Genomic DNA, 20,268 nt, shown 5'->3' with positions numbered 1-20,268 from the left:
AAAAGACGCTTCTGGTGGCCTAACATGGAGAAGGAAGTAAGGTCATTTGTCCTGTCCTGTGAGGTTTGCACCAGAACCAAGAACCCACGACAGCGTCCCCAGGGTCTCCTGCATCCTCTGACCATTCCCCGGCGTCCCTGGTCCCACGTGGCAGTCGACTTTATCACGGGTCTCCCTGAGTCACAAGGTAACACGGTCATTTTGGTCTTAGTTGACAGATTCTCCAAGGCCTGCCGCTTCATACCACTGTGCAAACTCCCCTCTGCTCTTGAAACTGCGAAACTTTTGTTTAATCATGTCTTCCGAGTCTTTGGTCTTCCACAGGACATCGTCTCAGACCGAGGGCCCCAGTTCTCCTCCCGAGTGTGGCACGGGTTCTGCAAGGTCATCGGAGCCACTGCCAGCCTCTCCTCTGGGTTTCACCCACAGTCCAATGGTCAGACGGAGAGGCTCAACCAGGACCTGGAAACCACCCTGCGAGGCCTGGCTATGGATAACCCGACATCGTGGAGCACCTGGCTGCCATGGGCGGAGTACGCCCACAACACCCTGCAGTCATCGGCCACCAAGCTGTCGCCATTCCAGTGCCAATTCGGGTTCCAGCCACCTCTGTTCCCGGACCAGGAGGAGGACGCGGGGGTGCCCTCGGTCAACCAATATGTGAGACGGTGTCGCAAGACCTGGAGCAAGGTCAGGAAGACCCTCATACAGACCTCCAGAACCAACCAGACTCAGGCCAACCGCCATAGAAGACCTGCACACGCTTTCCGCCCTGGGCAGCGTGTTTGGCTGTCCACTAAGGACCTTCCACTGCGGGTGGAGAACCGCAAGCTTGCTCCTCGCTACATTGGCCCCTTCAAGGTGGTGCGCAGGGTGAACCCTGTCTCCTACCGGCTCCAGTTGCCCCGGACTCTGAGGATCAACCCCACTTTCCATGTTTCCCTGTTACGGCCCGTACTGACGTCTACGTATGCCCCTGCCCCTAGGAACCCCCCACCCCCCCGCATCTTCCAGGGGCAGACTGTGTTCACTGTGAATCGCCTGCTTGACTCCCGCCGGGTCCGCGGCGGGTTGCAATATCTGGTGGACTGGGAGGGCTATGGTCCTGAGGAGCGCTGCTGGGTTCCTGCTCGGGATGTCCTTGATAAAGAACTATGTCGGGACTTCCATTCGGCCCATCCGGATCGCCCTGGGAACGTCAGGAGACGCTCCTAGAGGGGGGGGTCCTGTTAGGACTAGGACTGTTTTGGCCTCTAGAGGCCGCTGTTATTTCCTTTTCATGTCGTGTTTATTTTGGCCTCTAGAGGCCGCCACTGTTCCTGTGTTTTGTGTTTGTGTTAATTGCCTAATTATCTTCACCTGTGTCCTTAATTAGTTGTCTATTTATACCCCTGAGTTCAGTCCTCTTGTCACGGAGTCTTTGTGCTGTTATGTTTATCTCCAGTTTCCTTTGTACTGTGTTTTTTTGATCTTCTTAGCTTTTGTATTTTTGCACTTTGCTTTTCTTTTGGATTTTACTCTTTGGTTTTTTTTTGTCTTTTGTTTTGCCCTGTATATAGTGTATATAGTTTAAATAAACCTTTTGATTCTTTTTCTACTTCCGCCTCACGCCTCTGCATTTGAGTCATCCCCCTGGTGGCCTAGTGGGGGTTTGCTGGATTATCACACCAACGAACCAGGTTCGAATCCCAGCAAAACCCTAACAGGATCAGTCTCATAAATTCATTAATCATTAATTCAAGTGTCTAATAGTTTATCGCTAAACTATTAAAATCAATGGAATAACTTAGTGGTGATGTTGTTATAGTTTGAGTGAGTATTGTAGCTCTAATGTAATACGTTTACTCTAGATCTATATCATTCATATAACAACCAAATGGGCAAAGGCAATTAGAATACTTGTTTGGCAGAGGTTGGTACTCAGTGAATGTTGTAGCAATAGACAGGACACAGTTTATTCCAAACATACCATTTATTGAAATAGCTGACATGAATTAGCAAATTAATACTGATTAGATATAGCAACAATAGCAGCCAAGGAATAATTCAATATAAATGGTGATACAATGTATACAAATAATAATCAGTAGTGAATATTATGATAACTAAGGCACTAATGGTGATCAGAATTAATAAGCTATATGCAAGTGTGACAGCGGGGGTGTGGTCAAGCATTGGTATGTGAACGGAGGGCGGAGTCAGGGAAGGTAAGTGGCAGAATCACTGCACCTGATGTTGGTTAATCTGTTTGTGTGTCTTCCCCAGTGACCGCGCCCTATGTAAGGAGATAGAGAGCAGAGGAAGGAGGCTCTCTCCCCAACCATATGACTGATGTGTGTGTGCGCGTGTCTGTGTGACTGGGAGTTTGTTAAAAAAGCTGAAAAGCTGCAAATAAAGAGTTTTGTGAAACTCAGTTCTGGCCTGCCGTACTTCTGTGCTCCACCCACCCGCTCAACATACTACAGTGGTGCCGAAACCCAGGACGGGAGCACAGAGGAGAACAGCCCCATGGAGTCCTCCCCCTTCGCGGACCTGATCCACGCCCTCGCCACGGCCCAACAGAGCCAGCACCAGGCGCTGGTCGCCCTCCGAAAGGAGCAAGCGCAATGGTTCGAGGCCCTGGTGCTGGCGCAACAGGAAGATCGTCAGGTGTTCCGGCACCTCCTCGCATCGGTGGGGTCCACCACCTCTACTGCCGCAGGCCCTAATGAAGATGGGTCCGCACGATGACCCCGAGGCCTTCCTAGTGCTCTTCGAGCAAGCAGCAGAGGCCTGGGGCTGGCCGGTGGAACAGCGCACAGCGCGCCTCCTCCCCCTGCTAACGGGCGAGGCGCAGCTGGCCGCGCTACAGCTCCCCGCCAACAGCCGGCTGGTCTATGCAGACCTGTGCTGGGCCGTCCTCCAGCGTGTGGGGCGCACCTCTGAACAACAACGCCAGTGCTTCTGCGCACTGCGCCTAGAGGAGGTCGGCCAGCCGTTCGCGTTTGGCCAGCAACTCTGGGACGCCTGCCGGCAGTGGCTGAGGGCTAACAACCGAGACGTCAAGGGAATTGTCAATCGGGTGGTACCAGAACAGTTCATTGCACAACTCCCCTACGGAACCACGGAGTGGGTCCAGTGCCATCGCCCGGCGTCACTGGATCAGGCCATCGAGTTGGCGGAGGATCATTTGGCGGCTGGATCGCAGATCTCCTCTTTTATCTCTCTCTCTCTCCTTCTCTCTCTCTCTCTACCCCCCTCCTGTGTCTCGTCCTCGCCCCGTTCCCCCACTGCGGAGGCGGGGGCTGGCTCCACCCCAGCCGGCCCGCCGCACCCGTGGTGCCCTCCCGTTTCCCGCTTCTGTGTCTGTCTCTCCCCCCCCTCAGGTGAGTGAGCCCCAGAACGCCAGTGCAGAGAGAGAGCCCAGGCCGGTTTGCTGGCGCTGCGGGGAACCAGGGCACCTCCAGCATCAGTGCTCAGCAATGGAGGTGGGCGCGGTGGTCCGGATCCCTGACACGCCAGGAACCGCCCTCGATCGGGCTGGAGCGTATCGCATACCAGTGAGTGTCCAAGGGGATACGTATCAGGCTTTCGTGGACTCCGCCTGTAATCAGACCTCAATCCACCAAAGCCTGGTGCAAGACGAGGCACTGGGGAGAGCACAATTGGTGAAGGTGTTATGTGTGCATGGGGATGTTCACAACTACCCTTTAGTGTCGGTCCACATGATATTTCGAGGGGAGAAATTTAGTGTAAAGGCGGCGGTTAATCCTCACCTTACCCACTCGATAATTTTGGGGACTGATTGGCCAGGATTTCGGGAGTTAATGGCACATTTAGTGAAGAGTGGGTCCTGCCATAGTTCAGCAGGGGGAGGTCCCGGTGTGGCATTGGCGGGAGCAGCTGTCACAGAGCCGTCTATGTCATCTCCGCGTCAGAGTGAGGAGCCACTGGCTCCTCCTCCCTCTCTTGGGGAATCCCTCACGGATTTTCCGTTAGAGCAGTCACAAGACAAGACGCTGCAGCATGCGTTTGACCAAGTGAGAGTAATCGATGGTCAAACGCTCCAGCCAAACGCCACCCCGTCCTTCCCCTAGTTCTCCATTATAAAAGATAGGTTATACCGAATGATGCAGGACACTCAGACTAAGGAGCCGATCACGCAGCTTTTGATCCCAAAGAGCCGCTGGGAATTGGTATTCCAGGCGGCTCACTTTAATCCCATGGCTGGACACTTAGGGCAGGATAAAACACTAGCCCGAATAATGGCCCGATTCTATTGGCCAGGGATTCGCGGCGATGTCCGTAGGTGGTGTACGGCATGCCGCGAATGCCAGTTAGTAAATCCAGTGGCCATTCCAAAAGTGCCTTTGTGCCCTCTGCCATTAATCAAGATGGGATACCATTAATCGAGATGGGATTAATTGGGCCATTAGATCGGTCAACACAAGGATATCGCTTTATTTTAGTGGACTATGCAACACGATACCTGGAAGCAGTGCCTCTTCACAATATCTCAGCATGTAGTTGTTAGGGTTTTGCTGGGATTCGAACCTGGTTCGCTGGTGTGATAATCCAGCAAACCCCCACTAGGCCACCAGGGGGATGACTCAAATGCAGAGGCGTGAGGCAGAAGTAGAAAAAGTATCAAAAGGTTTAATTACAATATTTACACTATTTACAATCCAAGGCAAAAACAAAAGTATAATCCAAACGCTCAGAAGATAACCAGGAAAAAAACAAAAGTTCAAAGAAACAAAGAGCCAAAAAAACAGAAAAGAAGAGGCAAAAATACAAACGCTCAGAGGATCCAAAATGGTAAACACAAAGTCCAAAAAGTCCAAAAGAAAGCAAAGTACAAAAACCACAAAGACACGGGTGAGGAAGTCGGAACAGAGGTAACTGGAGCTAAACATAACAGCACAAAGACTCCGTGACAAGAGGACTGAACTAAGGGGTATAAATACACAAACTAATTAAGGACAGGGCGGGGCAGGAAACAGGCAATAAGACAAAAACAAAACACAGAACACAGTGGTGACCTCTAGAGGCCCAAAACAAACATGGCCAGAAAAGGAAATAACAGTGGCTTCTAGAGGCCAAAACAGTCCCAGTCCTAACAGTAGTATTGCGGAAGCACTCTTCCACATCATCTCCCAAGTCAGAATCCCCAAAGAGATTCTGACTGATCAAGGCACTTCGTTTATGTCACGCACACTGCACGAACTGTATGGGTTACTGGGAATTAAGCTGATCCGCACCAGCGTTTATCACCCACAAACGGACGGTTTAGTCGAACAGTTCAACCGCACCCTCAAGAATATAATTAAATAATTCGTAAGAAAGAACACATGCAATTGGGACAAATGGCTCGAACCCCTGTTATTCGCAGTGCGAGAGGTCTCACAAGCCCCCACGGGGTTCTCCCCATTTGAATTATTATATGGGCATAAGCCGCATGGCATCCTATATGTACTGCGGGAAAATTGGGAGGAGGGACCTTCACCGAGTAAAAATGAAATTCAATACGTTATCGACCTGTGCGCAAAACTCCACACACTCACTCACCTAACCCAGGAGAATTTGCGGCAGACCCAAGAATGGCAAATCTGCCTGTACGACAGGGGTACGCGCCTTAGGGAGTTCACACCAGGAGATAAAGTACTCGTACTGTTGCCCACGTTGAGCTCCAAATTGATCGCCAGGTGGCAAGGACCCTTTGAGGTCACACGGAGAGTCGGGGACATTGACTATGAGGTGAGGCGGATGGACAGGGGCGGGGCGCTACAGATTTACCACCTCAATCTGCTCAAACTCTGGAACGAGGAGGTCCCCGTGGCGTTGGTGTCGGTGGTTCTGGAGAAGGCGGAGCTGGGGCTAGAGGTCCCAAAGGGAACATTGGCATCGCGTACCTCTCCGGTCCCCTGGGGAGACCACCTTTCCCCGACCCAACTCACAGAGGTTGCCCAGTTGCAGACCGAATTTTCGGACGTGTTCTTGCCCCTGCCCGGCTGCACCTGCCTCATAGAACACCACATTGAGACGCCCCCGGTGGTGGTAGTGCACAGCCGCCCTTACAGGCTGCCCGAACACAAGAAAAAGGTGGTTCGGGAAAAACTCAAGGCCATGCTCGAAATGGGCATCATCAAGGAGTCCCAGAGTGACTGGAGCAGCCCGGTGGTCTTGGTTCCTAAGGCTGATGGGTCAGTCCAGTTCTATGTGGACTATAGAAAAGTCAACGCAGTGTCTAAATTTGATGCGTACCCAATGCCTCGTATTGACGAGTTGCTTGATCGACTAGGCATGGCTCGCTTTTATTCAACACTGGATTTGACAGAGGGTTATTGGCAGATCCCCTTGACTCCACTATCCCGAGAAAAAAACAGCCTTTTCCACACCGTTTGGCTTACACCAATTTGTCACACTTCCTTTTGGGTTGTTTGGGGCGCCCGCTACATTCCAGCGGCTTATGGACAGGGTCCTCCGCCCCCACACCACCTATGAGACCGCATACTTGGACAATATCATAATTTATAGTAACGACTGGCCGCGGCACCTGCAACACCTGAGGGCCATCCTTGGGTCGCTGAGGCGAGCGGGTCTCACAGCCAACCTGAAGAAGTGTGCGATTGGGCGGGTGGAAGTACAGTAACTGGGCTTCCACTTGGGCAATGGGCAGGTGCATCCCCAAATTAATAAGACAGCAGCAATTGCGGCCTGCCCGAGGCCCAAGACGATAAAGGGGGTGAGACAGTTCCTGGGGCAGGCTGGCTACTATCGTAGGCTTATACCTAACTATTCGGACGTCACCAGCCCACTGACTGATCTCACTAAAAAGGGAACACCAGATCCGGTCCAGTGGACAGAGCAATGCCAGCGGGCTTTCTCTGAGCTGAAGGCTGCACTGTGCGGGGGGCCACTGTTACATTCCCCTGGCTTTTCTCTACCCTTTACATTGCAGATGGATGCGTCGGACAGAGGGCTGGGAGCCGTTCTGTCCCAGGAGGTGGAGAGGGAGGACCGCCCCTTGCTGTACATAAGCAGGAAGCTGTCAGTGTGTGAGGAGCGCTACAGCACGATCGAGAAGGAGTGCCTGGCGATCAAGTGGGCGGTCCTCGCCCTCCGCTACTACCTGCTGGGGCACCCTTTCACCCTCTGTTCGGACCACGTGCCCCTCCAGTGGCTCCACCGCATGAAGGATACCAATGCGCGGATCACCCATTGGTATCTGGCACTCCAGCCCTTTAATTTCAAGGTGGTCCACAGGCTGGGGGCGCAGATGGTCATGGCGGACTTCCTTTCCCGTCAAGGGGGGGGGGAGTCAGCTGCAGGCCGGACGGCTGCTCGGCCTGAGTCGGGCGGTGGGGGTATGTGGCAGTGGGGGCGTGGTCAAGCGTTGGTATGTGACTGGAGGGCGGAGTCAGGGAAGGTAAGTGGCAGAATCACTGCACCTGATGTTGGTTAATCTGTTTGTGTGTCTTCCCCAGTGACCACGCCCTATATAAGGAGAGAGAGAGAGCAGAGGAAGGAGGCTCTCTCCCCAACCAGATGACTGATGTGTGTGTGTACGTGTCTGTGTGACTGGGAGTTTGTTAAAAAAGCTGAAAAGCTGCAAATAAAGAGTTTTGTGAAACTCAGTTCTGGCCTGCCGTACTTCTGTGCTCCACCCACCTGCTCAACATAATACAGCAAGTTTACAGTGTAGGGGCGAGTGGATGTTAAAACGCGAGAGGGAAATCACATGTTTATGTGTGTCTGTGTGAGAGTGTGTGTGTGAGTATGTGTGTGTGTAAGAGTGTGTGTGTGAGTGTGTGTGAGTGTAGGCATGTGCATGCATGTGCGCAGCTGCACACTAATGAGATGAGGCGGAGCTAGGGAGAGAGGGCGTGCGCAGGCACACAACAAGGAGGAGGGGAGTGAGGCTGTGTGCACGTGTGGGCGAGATAGGTGTGGAATGTGAATGGAATGCGTGAGCCTTTGTGCTAGGCCTCAAAGCCAAACCTCTACTCAACCTTAGCTACTCCTGGAATCCCAATGTTGAGGGGTGTAGTGCGACGGAGGGAGTTAAAAAGAGAGAGAGCGAGAGAGAGAGAGAACGCATGCACGATCTAACTAAATACAGATAGTAACCAAAGTAAATCAAACAACACGCGGTCTAAGACCGACTTTCATGTGAATCAAAATGCATACATTTAAACCATGAATTAATTCAAATAAACAACACTCTTCACATTAACTAGCCACAACTAAGACTAACAATTGCCCAGATGCCAGCCTTACTTGACGACTGAAATTGCACTGTCTGTTATCCAAAGACAGCGCGGAGTGCAGGTTTAGGGATAAAACAGTTCTGTTCCTTTTGCTTTTACAGCTCGTCAGCTGAAGATTTTTGCTGTCCCGTCGGTCGTCTGATGATCTGGAAGGAATCTTGTTTGTAGTTCGTCGACGTTGCGAAAGTGAAAAGGGATCTGGTTGCCTTTCCTCTTTGAAATACTCCATGGGCTGCAGTAACTAACCGGTTCAGTTATTATTACAACTATGCAAAGATCAAATACATTGAACTTTGGCTAAAGGTCCGGTATCAATAGCTCGTTCTCTATTCTTTGTTCCTTAGCACAGAGGCAGCAACGTCTCTTTCACGCATGGAATCCACCACCAGAGAGACGGAATTTCGACTTGCCGCAGGTTTTAAGCACAGTCGTGACGTCACTGTATTTGGTATCCGGTATCATCTCTGTATCCAATACCATTACAGGGAGTCAGAAGAATGGGCGGAGATAGAACATGGCATCGAGTACAGGGATTGGTGTGTTCAATGCTGCACGGGCGCAGATAGAGGGGGGGACGGGGGGGGGATTCGTCCCACCCAGATTTAAATTCACCTCATTCGGTCCCCCCCACTTATAGGGAGGAAAAAATGTCTATGCTGTCTTTCTTTGCATAAGGCAAACCTCACGGAAAAATCAAAAGACTAATTACCATTTGGTTTATTGAGGTGCACAGCAGTACATACATAGTTGCAACTGCGCAGACTGCACAGGTTGCGAGCTCGAGCTTGGTTGCTATGGTTACCCACAACAAGTTTGACAGGCATATCGGGGACAGCTCCTCCTAGTTCAGGACCCCAACACGGCATGATGAAGGGTGCCAAAAGGCAGAAAACGATTGCATCGTTTAAAAAAAAAAAATGACTGTAAGTAAACTGTGCCTTACTTTATCATATCACCTTGCAATTTTTTGATCGTCTGTTCAAAGTAATGTCGTAGTGAAAGTAAAATCGTACGGAGTAGAGAAGCCTTTCTGGTAGCCTCCTTCTTTCGGTGGTAGCCTGTAGTTACAGTGCTCAGAAGGCAGTTTTAATGTTTAATCTGGCGTTCCCTGTCATAATTTCAGCGAGCATATTGTTTCATAAGGAAACTTTGTGAAGAGTTGTTGACTGACTGCCGCTCACGCAACACACAGGCATAGTTAGAAAGTCAGGATGCACTGGTTTACACTTTACACACACACACGTAGCCCAGCCTCTCGCTATGTTTAACAGTTGGAACTTAGCGGTTTTAAAACTAGTTTTGCAGTTTTGCAATTTCTGTGCGTGATGATAATGTGTAAACTTTGGATTTCCATAGGCTATGTTAAAATGTTATCATTGTCCTGGCCTGCAGGTAGTTCCTGGTGATGACAGTGAGGGAGGTGAAATAACATGTATAGACCCCTTTCACATGACGTCACCGCGCCGCGAGATTTTGTTAGGCGCCATATTGGAAGACCAAGTACATGCACTCACAATATAAAACAAAGTACGAGCGAGAGTAAAGTGACACGATGGATGATAATTCTGGTTATGTGAGTACATTACCAGTTGCAGAAAGGGCACGGTATGTGGAGAAACTGGCTGTGATTGATGGGTTTGACCCATATGATAAGACTCGGGGCAAGGGAGAATGGAAACATAAGGAGGACCGGACACCAATTCTGCCATCTGTTTGCTACCCAGACATTGTAAACTATTTGTTGCTTACACCCAGTGCCTACACTCAGTGTTCGAACTATGCCGATATTTTCGGGGGGGCCCTTTTTTTCCCTTGGGGGGTGTGTGCTTGCGCTTGTCTCGGAGCGCGGATCTCCAAACACATGAGAAGCCTAGCTTATGCACATATCATGCGGACTCCACACCTCCACACACCTCCACACCTGAAGTCATAACTCATCAGGGGAAATCGTGTCCGCATTGGCATGTTCAAAAAACAACCTCGCGTCAACAATGATACCACACGCAAGGAAAAAAACAAAAAAACAGTCAGGCTACTCAACAACCAACCTGGCAGCAGCGAGCAAGCCCCAAACCATCTTAAATTATTATTATTATTATTAAATTGTAGAAGTCTGGGAGGCTTGCTCCTCATACAGTTATCAACTTGGGGCCACTTTAGCATGTTTTAAATCTGAATTTCTTGCGTTTGCTTACCTCAAAGTGTCCGCAGATCATGCACAGACTTATCCATTAGATCCACAGTTTTTTGCCAAGTCTCATACAGGTTTCTTTCAAGTCTACTGTTGGGCCAATAAATCATAAATAAAACAGCTCAGATTTGTTTGTTTAAGTCGTTTGCCACTCCACTTTATTCTCGTGGGTTCACATACCACTGCCGTTATTATCCCCTTATCACGAGTTTGTTGGTCTTCCAAAATGTCTGTTTACTTCCGGTTTCGGGTGACGTCAGTGAAAGGGGTCTATACACACTACCGTTCAAAAGTTTGGGGTCACCCAGGCAATTTTGTGTTTTCCATGAAAAGTCACACTTTTATTTACCACCATAAGTTGTAAAATGAATAGAAAATATAGTCAAGACATTTTTCTGGCCATTTTGAGCATTTAATCGACCCCACAAATGTGATGCTCCAGAAACTCAATCTGCTCAAAGGAAGGTCAGTTTTATAGCTTCTCTAAAGAGCTCAACTGTTTTCAGCTGTGCTAACATGATTGTACAAGGGTTTTCTAATCATCCATTAGCCTTCTGAGGCAATGAGCAAACACATTGTACCATTAGAACACTGGAGTGATAGTTGCTGGAAATGGGCCTCAATACACCTATGTAGATATTGCACCAAAAACCAGACATTTGCAGCTAGAATAGTCATTTACCACATTAGCAATGTATAGAGTGGATTTCTGATTAGTTTAAAGTGATCTTCATTGAAAAGAACAGTGCTTTTCTTTCAAAAATAAGGACATTTCAAAGTGACCCCAAACTTTTGAACGGTAGTGTGTGTGTGTATATATATATATATATATATATACACACACACACACACACACACACGCACACATACACAAAATGGAATCATTTGCTGACAGCTCAGTCCCCCCCAGTTCAAAAATCCTATCTGAGCCCCTGCAATGCTGTACAGTGAAAGGGGGAAGATGGTTACTATGGCTACAACATGACAGCCACACCCCACAACTGTTTTATTCTATCCACATTCACTGGAGTTTGAGAAACAGAGCCTTTTTATTTTTATTTTTTGCAAATTCGATAAATAAAAACTTTATACAAAATGTCAGACACAATCATTTCCACTTAGAATGTAAACAAACCAGCAAAATTACAGTAGCAATTTGTGAAAAATGTTTTAATAATTCTTAAAAATTTTAAAAAGATATGTTCTTGCCATCAAATACTTTTATTCCATATTTTGTTGCTTTTTTGTATTATTTTAGGGTTTTGTTTTCGAGTAGAGTTTTTATTTCGTCCTCAGTTGGTTCAGCAACACACGCCACCATTTTGCTTTCCTCTACTCACGGTATATGAGCTGATAGCCTAGTAGTAGAGTAGCCAATCAGAGCGTGGGATTGCTCATATCCAGTGAATGTGGATAGAATAATACTGCTTATTTATTTAAAACACCACACACTTTGTATATATGACCCTCTATAATTAAGCACTTGTCCAACCTTAGCATGTTACTTCATGCTTGCTGCCTTCCATTAGCTTTGGATCTGCTCTGACCAGCTGGATTTACACAGCCACTTATTTCCTCATTTTACCCAGTATCTGTAAGGCATTCCAAAAATTTATATCCATGTCAGTTTTTATCTCACCAAGTTCCTTGCAGGACAAACTAGATGGCTTTATATTACATTGTTTTGCAAGGAGCAAACAATGTGTACCCTGTATGGCCAGGTGGACTGAAAACAGTGATCATAAATCTTTTTATCTGTTGTTTACAGTGCACTCCAGGCAAGGAGGAAGATGTGATGGGAATGAGGACTTTATCATTTTCTCTGAGATTGCAGTCTATTCTATGCTTTCTGGTTTTGTGCTAAAACATGTTTCATCCAATCCATCTCTTGATCCATCTCTGTGAATTCAGAAAGAACACCAGAGCACCGGATCTTTAGCTGGATACACGTATATTGAATAACAGTACTGCACAAGCTTTGATATTACACAGGCTTTAATCAGTGGGTTTCATGCTCTACGATACAGATATAGTCATACAGTTTTCTACAATGACAACGTGAAGTACAGATTCCGTTATGTAGAAAAAATACAGCTTAAGACCTCTGGGGCAAGGACAGTGACGACAAATCAAATTTACTACAGATCAGATGAAAGGATCAAAGAGAAGAGGAAGCTTACTGTTTTAATCCAATTTCTGCAAGACTGGATGTGAAAGATGTAGGATTAATTAATCATTTTCAGTGTGAGTAGGGTGACATGCCACAGCTTGCAATTTGGGTGAATTGATTTAGCTGAGTTTGCTGCTATGACTTGGGATCTGCCACTATGGCAACTGAAGACATTCACTGCTTACAATGTGCCACTGTGAAAAAATGTAGCAAACATCTACTACTAAGAAATGTAGTCTCAAAGAATGACAATTATATACACTGCCTGGCCAAAAAAAAAGTCGCACACACTAATATTTGGTTGAACCGCCTTTAGCTTTGATTACGGCACACATTCACCATGGCACTGTTTCAATAACCTTATGCAGTGTGACAACATTTATTTCAATCCAGACTTGTATTAATCTTTCACCGAGATCTTGTATTGACTAAAGGAAAGTCAAACCACTCTGTAAAGTCTTCTCCACCACATCTTGAAGATTTTCAAAAGGGTTAAGGTCAGGACTCTGTGGTGGCCAATTCAGGTGTCAAAATGATTCTTCATGCTTCCTGAACCACTCTTTCATTATTTGAACCCTAATTTTATGCCAGTGCCATCAGGGAAGAAAAAATCAATTGATGGGATAACGTGGTCAAATAATCAGCTAATTTAATTTTATTGGCACATAACATTGCTGAGCCTTGACCCAACAAGCTGAAGTAACCCCAAATCATCACACTCTCTAGAGGTTTGTACAGTGGCCACTACGGATGATGGCTGCATCGCTTCATGAGCTTCCCTTCTTATGCTGATGTGTCCATCGCTCTGGAATAGGGTAAATCTGGACTCCTCAGACCACATGACGATTTTCCATTGCTCCAGATTCCAATCTTTATGTTCCCTATCAAACTGAAGTGTTTTCTTCTGATTACCCTCACTAACAAGTGGCCTTCTTATGACCACACAGCTGTTTAGTCCCAATCCTGTGAGTTATTGTTCAGGGATGTGATTTGGGGCTGGTGAAATTATCTGAAAATTTTAGCTGGGGGTCTGGGGGCCACAGGCCCCCAGCTGGTCCAGGGCAGCGCCCTGGTGGGGGGACAAGGGGGGCGAAGCCCCCGAAGATCCTGGGTTCTGGGGTTTTCTGACTTAAAAATTGTACTAAAATGGCAAGCAAACACACAAGAAAAAACTTGTCATGATTAACAAATTCAAGCCAATTTAATGGTCAACATGCAACTCTGAGCCCCTATAGTAAATTCAATGATTCTTAACTGACAAAAAGCCAAAACATGAAACCTAAAAATGTAATTCTAAATTAAATCATCTGCATTAGAATAAATAGAAAACTGTATAAGGAAAAACAAAATTTATACTTTCAATTACTGTAGAAGTTGAACATACCTAAATGTGCCTTTTCAAACAAACATGATGCAACATAAGAATTCATCCACCATTATTTCATCTCATCTCATCTCATCTCATTATCTCTAGCCGCTTTATCCTTCTACAGGGTCGCAGGCAAGCTGGAGCCTATCCCAGCTGACTACGGGCGAAAGGCGGGGTACACCCTGGACAAGTCGCCAGGTCATCACAGGGCTGACACATAGACACAGACAACCATTCACACTCACATTCACACCTATGGTCAATTTAGAGTCACCAGTTAACCTAACCTGCATGTCTTTGGACTGTGGGGGAAACCGGAGCACCCGGAGGAAACCCACGCGGACACGGGGAGAACATGCAAACTCCACACAGAAGGGCCCTCGCCGGCCCCGGGGCTCGAACCCAGGACCTTCTTGCTGTGAGGCGACAGCGCTAACCACTACACCACCGTGCCGCCCCCACCATTATTTATTAAACTCTATTGCTCCTGGTAGTCTCCCGGTTTGCTTCTTATGTATGGCAACTTCTAATATTTGATTAAGTTACTGCACACCCCGTTTAGACAGGGTAACAGGATTGACACAAAAAAATTAGTCATGCATAGACTACTTACCAAAACTGAAATTTTTAAGTAAATATTCTCAGATTCAGTTCATTCTGCCATCCATATAAAAGGTGAGAATATGTAGATCCTTGGCAACAAATAATTTCAATAATAGCTTTTGGGAGCATTTATTTTTGTTATGTGATTAATCACGGTAACAGAACTGACACAAACCTCTGGGACAGGTACAAAAATTAACAAAACATCGAAAAAATCTCTTTTCTTAATGGCATTTTCAATTTGTGACATCATATGTCCATTGTGGTTTCCACAGTCTTGTCGTTGAACATGAAAAAGTTTCAATTCCACCTTTGTCTAACATTAAGAATCATGTCTGAAAAAAAGTCTCTTTTCAGTGGGACAGCCATTTTTGCTCATTTTCGACCCTAAAATTTGCTACAAAATACACATTTATGAATCAAAGTAGTCAAATTTTGAAATGCAAGGTAGAACTGATAATGTTTTATCATATGAGACCATAAAAAGGTTTTAGAAATCTCAAAATGTAAACAAAACACGTCCGGACAAAAAAAATACATTTTCTGTGAAATTGACTCATATACAGAACTGTACAGTGTTCACTCACTTGAGGATTTTCATATGCAAGAATAAAAATCACTTTTTCACTAAACAACATTCACAAAAAATGTGTTTGCAATTAATTGAGATCCACTGTTTTTATCATTTCAACCGCGCATCAGACCCTCGGCCAATTGAAAATGTCTTTCATGCACTTTTCTCCCTCATGAGAATTTTGAAAAGTTGGCAAGTATGTATTATTTGCACTAACATTTTAATATTGAATAAACAAATCAAAATTATGTATAATTACCTTACATCCACGCTGTGGGAAAAGTTTTGAGCGAAAATTAAAACTAACTTCGAGTGAAAAAGGTGAAATAATCTGTGATGAAGTTGGCAGAGACTCTGAGGTAAAGTGAGAGGAGGCGGGAGGGGTCAAGCACCACTGCCGCCTCACTTTCCCGGGTTAAACTCCCACCGCTCCCCCTCTCTCTAGCTTTTGTTTTGTTTTCACTGAGTAACCATTTTGATTTGTAAACTAGAGCCGTGATTTAAACTTCTGTTTCTTCGGACGTAACTAAAACAAACTGAAATAAAAACCGCCCCTACTTTTCTCCTCAGAAGGTTTAGCCTCCGATTCTAACCTTTTCACCACAGCTTTCAGAGCGTGTGCATGCGCATCCAGGAAGCAACAGATGGCGCGAGGCCCCGTTGCCACGGCAACCTTCGTCACCCCACGAAAACACACCCAACTGTCGCACGTGCAGTGACACCATCACCACTCACAGGTTTAATATGGGGAAAGAAATAAGCTGGATTGTTTTTTTTCTTCTTCCCCATGTTTATTTACTTTAAAAACACACACACGCACACACCAAACTGATGATCAGGTGCATCTTTACGCTTGATCACGGAGGCTGCCATCTTTTAACTCTTTGTTTGAAGCGAGCTTACGTACAGCTATCTAACAAGCGCGTTCATTGGTTGTTACAGAGCGATGGGCCAATCACGTACCTCGTTTCATCTCAATGATGGAATTACTGAAAGTCGGAACGAATAGGATATGAATGCGGATTTTTGAGCGAAAAACTGGAAAAAAAATTTTTTTTCAAATTTTGAGGCGAAAAAAGCGGAATTCCGCGAATTCACGGAAAAATCACATCCCTGATTGTTGCATTATGTGTGTGGAAATGCTCTTACTTTCACTATTAAACATAGCCGTGAGATCTACTGTCGATTTTTTTATTATTCAGCTTCACCAAACACTGAAGTGAGCTCCGATCACGGTCAGTCAAGACTTTTTTATGACCACATTTCTTCCTTGAAGTTGACAGTTCACTACTATCCTTCCAGGTTTTAATAATGCGTTGGACAGTTCTTAATCCAATTCCAGTCATTTCAGCAATCTCCTTAGTTATTTCCTTTGCTTGATGCAGACCAATAATTTGACCCTTCTGAAACACAGTAACATCTTTTCCACAACTACAAGATATGTCTTCAGACATGGGGTTTGAGAAATGAGAAGCTACTCACTGCATCAGTTAGGGTTAAAAGAATTGATGCCAGCTAAAACATATTAATTATCCAATCAACAGTAATTATCCAATCAAAGGCTAAGTATTTACTTACTGTATTTAAATCCAAATGGTGACCTGTTTTTGGACATACAGTGGACATTTGCTTTTTTTTTTCTTTTAGAAAGCCTGTTGGAAAAGTTCACATGGCATCTGGTTGAGTGTAGAAATGTACATCGGGGTCCTGCAGAATGCAACAATTTTTTTTTTTTTTTTGGGGGGGGGGGGGCTTTTTTCACCTTTATTGGATAGGACGGTGTAGAGACAGGACAGGAAATGAGTGGAAGAGAGAGATGGGGAGGGATCGGGAAATGACCTCGGGTCAGAATCGAACCCAGGTCCCCGGATTTATGGTATGGTGACATCACACACCTACCATAAAAGCTTTTTAATCTTCTCCCTAATTGCTTTTGAATTTGCATTTTGTGTTCTTAACACTTTCTGCTGATTATCATCACTTTGTCGTATGAGATTTCTGACTCCTTAATTCATCACCAGACAATTTTTCATTGCATGAATGGGTTTATTTGTTTCCCTGGATTGTGCCCTTCTCTGAGATGCAAATGAACAAGGTGTGTAATTATGGAGACTGTAGAATAATCAGTTGACATAATGAGAGCTTATCTGTCCAGGCCCTACATGTTGTGTAGACCCATTTGTTACAGAATTACAGAGGTAAATCCTCTGCATCACCAGTTCAGGTTTTTCATTCCCTGCCTTAGTTCTACAGCAGTTACATTGCATGTTATATACATGTCTTTTAAACAACAAACTACAAATGATGAACATGAGCCATTAAAAATTGCTGAACCCTATTTCAAAGTCTATCTGCAAATAAGCCAAAAATATTACATTTAGGAGTGACCAGAGACTGAAGAAGGCAGACCAAGGCAGGTAGTTGCAACCTGGATCTCTCTTCTGGATATATTCACTAATGACCCTAGAACTCCACCAGATGTGCCTTTCTGTAGCCTTCCTCCATCTTCTTGGCTCTTTGGCTCTCTTTTGTTCAGGATGAATGATGCTGAAGCACTGATGTGCAGTTAATATACAGCTGGGGTACAGAGCTACTGTTTGGTATGAGCCAGACAATAAAGACCTGCACAACTCCCACCAGATCCTCCAACAGAGGACACAGCTAAGACAATATGTGCCTGTAGAATGTTGTGGTCTTGGCAGCCATAATTGTGAGAATCTCTACGCATAAGAAAGATTAGTAAAGAGATCAGTGGCTCACACAGGGGCATACTTCAACAAGGGCATGTCCAATTAGGATCAAGTTATTTGATTTGAGCATCTCTCCTGCCTCACAGTGAAGTGTTAACTTTCTATTAGTTAGCCAGCAGTTTCACTCACAGACTGTTCACACACAGTGGGGCTCACTTCTGGGTAAAGTGATGTGCAATCAGCTCAGACAAGCATATCAAATCAATTTAGTAATGCACCTGAGATCTGACAGCAGACAAACATAGTTGCAAAATAAATTCTTTTGCAAAACCCTTTGAGGTGAGAAATGAATCCTGCATTTCATCAACTCTCATTCAGCATGCCTCAACATTTCCAGATGATTATTAGTGGCTCTGCTTGTGTTCAGTGCCGTGGCCACCACAGATTCTGAACAAAGTGACATGAGATTTTCTCTGTCCCACCAGAGAGCCACTAATATACTTTTTCTAGATTACTCAACTCACCACAGACAATGTAAGAGGAGACAAGCAGGATCTGAGCTGTGTTTACCATTTAACCCCAGCTCTCCAGATTGGCACATTCCTGCCAGGCCTGAGAACCATGCTCATTTCAGAAGGGAAACTGAAAGCACTGTAAACAGAGGGTGCCTAATGCTCAAAAATCCTATTAAATCGTCCCCTTTCCTGCTAGCTCTCTTGCTCTCTCAGATAGCAAATCTTAATTTCTCTCCAGAGACATATTCAGGCTAGCGCTTCAAGGTTTGCCTTTTCAAAGGGCATAAGCTAAGCAGTTAAAACAGTCCTACTGCAAATAGCCTTATCGAGTAAGCATGATTTACCCATAATCACCTGGTATTTAACTGATAGGACTATGGTAGATATCCCAGCAGTATACAAAGGCAGCAAGGTGTGACATGGGCAGTTTGGTGTGAATAATCCATAAAGTAAAGCTAAAAAAAAACAAGCACAAAAAAAGCACACATGCTGCCAGCAAAGGCAGGCCTTTTCAGAATCGCAGTGTCAAATGGAACGAACAAACAGGAATCTGGCAAATCCGTATATAAACATTCAACATACATACAACAACATTCATTTATCCTCATTAACCTCTTTATCCTGGTGAGGGTTACGGTGTATCTGGAGCCTACTGGACAATAGGTGGGAATACGTTCGGAATGGCATGCCAGTCCCACTAATTAACACTCTCATTCACACCTATAGGTAATTTAGCATCATCAATCCACCTACCAGCATGTTTTTGGGAGATAAGATAAAACCCACATGGAGACAAGGAGAACTGTGAAAATCTGCACAGACAGTAACCTGAGTTCAAGATCGAAACGGGAACCATGGAGCTGTGAGGCATCACTGTGCCTCCATATAACAAACGACATAGAACACATCCTATCAATATGATGTCACATACTCATTAATGATGACTATACAAAAAGTGCAAACACACACACACGCTGGGACACAGCATGGAGCTGGCCTACTGCACATTGTAAGGAAACTGTAAGTAAGCATCCGTGTCAGGACAGCACAGCAGCATGTGATAAGTACCAAGGTCTGGCTTATTGTGCATTGTAAATAAGCATATTGCACATAAATATGAAGTGTAATATGCTTTCTTAATTACAACATGCATAATGGAACAACACAGCTAAAGGCACTGCAAATAAAAAAAGAATGTTGTGTGCACTCTTGGCTGAACCAGGATATCAGTTTCTATCTGTATTCACATTCTGTCTGATAGTCCTTGCCATTCCCTGCTATCATATCCTAATTCTCTGCTTCCTGATAAACTGTGGCCTTAAACATGAAGACTGTCAGGGGCCACTGGCTTTAATTAAACCCAATGGGAAAAATATTCATTACTGCACAGCTACTATGATAGTGGATAGGAATCTGTATGAGGAGAATGATCATCATGGGTTATGAAGCACTAGTATACATTCAGACAGTCCTTGTTATACTGTACATCTGAATCATTTTGCAATTGGATTGTGAGGCAGAAAATTTCATCTGTGTGTGTGTGTGTGTGTGTGTGTGTGTGTGTGTGTGTGTGTGTGTGTGTGTGTGTGTGTACATGAAATGACATCAGTCCCATGTTCTCCTCAGCAATAGGCTTTATTTAAACAGAAGTAGCCTTTCAGCCTCTGTTGCTATTGCCTTTCATAGTAATTGACCTTTCAAGTAATGGTGTTTTGATTCACAATTCCCAGAAGGCATGCTTTTTTTTCAGCAAGCCTCTGTATCTAACTGCAGTGTGTCATGTTTTATTGCGGAAAATCTTATGTGCTTGTTTATCTATCTCATTATCTATCTTGTCATAGTCTCATTAGCACTGAATCTCTAATCATCTCTTTTCTGCTCTTCCGCTAAATAATGTATGACTGACT

General features: G+C 45.4%; 1 protein-coding gene across 2 annotated transcripts in view; it reads right to left on the bottom strand.

The window, feature by feature from the left end:
• Nucleotides 1-20,268, bottom strand: part of ptprub (protein tyrosine phosphatase receptor type Ub) — a 487,258-nt gene that overhangs the window by 324,624 nt on the left and 142,366 nt on the right. The window lies entirely within an intron of this gene.

Source organism: Neoarius graeffei, chromosome 5, assembly GCF_027579695.1.
Source record: "Neoarius graeffei isolate fNeoGra1 chromosome 5, fNeoGra1.pri, whole genome shotgun sequence".
Taxonomy (NCBI): Eukaryota; Metazoa; Chordata; class Actinopteri; order Siluriformes; family Ariidae; genus Neoarius; species Neoarius graeffei.
Note: the sequence above shows the minus strand (reverse complement) of the source record. Positions and strands in the feature narration are given on the sequence as shown.